This window comes from Etheostoma spectabile, chromosome 10, assembly GCF_008692095.1.
Source record: "Etheostoma spectabile isolate EspeVRDwgs_2016 chromosome 10, UIUC_Espe_1.0, whole genome shotgun sequence".
Taxonomy (NCBI): Eukaryota; Metazoa; Chordata; class Actinopteri; order Perciformes; family Percidae; genus Etheostoma; species Etheostoma spectabile.
The window spans coordinates 12,764,314-12,767,140 of NC_045742.1; the positions used below are offsets into that span (position 1 = coordinate 12,764,314).

A 2,827-nucleotide genomic window follows, 5' to 3' on the forward strand; every position below is an offset into this window, starting at 1 on the left:
GAGCTGAATCTCATCCAGACCGTCATTATGAGCTGTGACTTCAACTCTTCCCTCCTGCAGCTCCCCAGAGCCACGGAAGTTTCCTGCTCAGTATTTAATTGCATTTGAACTCCGGCGTTGCGAGATGATGAAATGATGTGTTGAGGTAGTTGAACCCACCAGATGAAGCCGTCGCCGCGTGGCATGGCGCGGCGCTGCTGTGAGTGAACAGAGCCACCTTAAAGGAAGCAGCCCGCTGATGTCAGACACCCGCCGCCGGTTCAGCGCCGCTCCGCCGTTTCAAATCTCCATCTGCGCTGCTGCCCTCGTCACTTTCTTCAGCTGATGTCTCGCCTGCGTCCACGGGAGTAGCTTATTTCAGCCTCTTCGCAAACACATTCCACTGAGCTGTGTCAGTTGAGACCTGAGCCAAATCCTCGCCTCGGGGAGAGAAAGGTAAGATTGTTCTTTTTGAGTGTTTACTGCAATAAATGGGTTTTTGATAGAAGCCAGTTCACCTCACGTTCAGGGCAAACGGAGGCTTCTTTAACCGCCGGTCACTCCTGTGCACGTTGAGGCGCACATTGGCTGTTGTGCTGCATTAAGGAGCCTGCAAAGCGTCCTGGTTCACAGTTTGGCAGCTGGGTCTTTCTTTAAAACCAGACTACATCCGTGTGATTGGGTTTGCCGGTTGAGCTTCAGGATTAACAGCCCGCGTTTGTGTGCTTCTGGCCGGTGGAGCTCTGAACAAAAGGTGCGCAACTGGATGTTTTGGCATCATTTGGGAAAGCCTCTTATTTCTTTCTGTTCGTTATTATGAACAACGTACAGCTCACAGGCTGATTGATACGATGTACAGTTTGCCCATCCACTAATTGCAGATCAAAGGAAGTAAATTGACCGGCACTGATTCATGTGCGCTTGTTTTGTGGAGCCCAGAGGGGAAGAAAAGCCTGCCTGATCTTTCTCTGCAAGTTTCCCCACAAGTCTCGCTTCCTGCAGGAAAAAAAGAGCCTTTTTAGAGCTTTTCTGAATCATCAGTTTGTGGGTGGAGACTGACGTGTGATGGCAGACTGAAGGTGTTGAGCCGGATTTGGACACTGATACCGCGATAGGGCAAAACTGTTTTCTGAAGGCCCCAGGACGCAGCACAGCGTGGGATAAATTAGGGACATATTTGCTTCTGTGGATGTGACAGTAGTAGTAGCCTAAAAGCTATTTGAAATCCAAACGCAAACAAAATAGTAAACACATGACCTTGACCCACACTCGGATGATGGAAAGAAACTTTAATGTAGTTGACTAGCGTTTTCAATCACACTGTTTCATGCCTATATTTAAAGCAAAGCTGTTTTTTTTTCTTCATTGAAAACCAAAAAATTTGTTGATGATTGTTGCGTTCCCCTGACAATAATGTATCTGTCTTAAATATGTGAGTTGTACATTTGTCAGTGGATTTGTGCTGTTGTGTCCAAATATTGACTTAACGTTTATTTGGAAGAGTTAATCAAACAGAAATTCACTTTTATAAAAATGTAATCATCTTTTTTGGACATCAAAAGCATCCCTCTGTCTCTTCCTCTGCTTTTGTATTCTTTCATCTTTGATCATAAAGCTTGGTAGCCCTTGGTGTTCATGGCTCATTTCAGGATGAAATTGAAGGTCTCTGGAAGCTTTAAATGGTTTATTTTGGTGAAAAGAAAAAGCCCAATAATGTTTCCTACCCCAAGGAGTGAAAGAAGTGACATCCTGCCTCACAGAGAAATTCCTCTGAAAAATGACTTTCATGTCATTCTGCATGACATTTCAGCGTTATCAATCTGGATTCATTTAAAATATCAAAGTAATTTTCATGGACAGTAATCCGTCATTACCTACACTGGAAGATCACTTTCCTCACAATCCAAAAGCCTAACAGGAGCACACCAGACTTTTCTTCAGGCAATACAGTTTGATGCAATGTCTTTTGATCTCAAAGACATGCTACAAAACATCTGAAAACGTAAGAAATGAGAGGAATATTTCTGCAGATAGTGGGTTTAATAGTAAGCAGCATACGTTGTGGTGATGATGGCAGTAGCAGCTTGCATATTATGTGTTGCTCTTTGTTACTAGATTTGGCACGTTTCTTAAGGCTTCACACAGTAGCTCTATAATTGTGAAAGACGCTAAAAGGATTACGAGGATGTTCTATTGTCACTGCCTCTCTCCATCTCCATTCCTCCTGGTCATGTTTTATGTTATGCATTTTCAACACTCTCCCTCCAGCTGTGTTTTGAAGAATGTAGATTAAATCTCACAGCATCATCACATTTTAATGTACTTTATTAATCCTTAGGAGGCCAGTCCCTTGTCAGATAATGTTAAAGCAATGGTTCCCAACCTTTTTTTTTTTTTTAATTAAATGTATCCCCACAGCCATCAGATGGACTAAAACGACTTCTTCATTAACACCAACCATTTTTCAAATGTGTGCATTTGAAATCCCTAAAACGGGACGCCATTTAACTTAATTAATTAGGCTTAATTCATTAGTAATTCTTAATTAGTTTTTTATAAAAAAGTATTTTTACAATTTGAATGTTTGGTCGAATTTGAATCTGTAGCCTGCTACCATTTGGAGTGGCATATTTAAACCATTTTAACCACATTTACCACATACATTAGCTTCTTATACTTTTAGTTAACTATTTGATTTTAAGTTCACTATTTCAATCATTAATTTATTACATTTAGCTTACAATTTCAACTGTTCATTGATTTTAGTTAACTGCTACACATCTGTTTTGGGATTACATTGTTTATACTTTTATGTGTGTAGCAAGCTGTGTTAAAGATTGTCTCGGGC

General features: G+C 41.1%; 1 protein-coding gene across 3 annotated transcripts in view; it reads left to right on the forward strand.

The window, feature by feature from the left end:
• Positions 1 to 32: 32 nt before the first annotated feature.
• drp2 (dystrophin related protein 2) overlaps positions 33 to 2,827 on the forward strand; it is a 172,179-nt gene continuing 169,384 nt past the window's right edge. For 2 of the 3 annotated variants that reach the window (XM_032527830.1, XM_032527829.1), the window contains exon 1: positions 34 to 435. The gene's annotated coding sequence lies outside the window, so the exon portion shown is untranslated. Of the gene's footprint in view, positions 436 to 2,827 lie in introns of all 3 variants that reach the window. The other variant, XM_032527832.1, reaches the window with a different exon arrangement.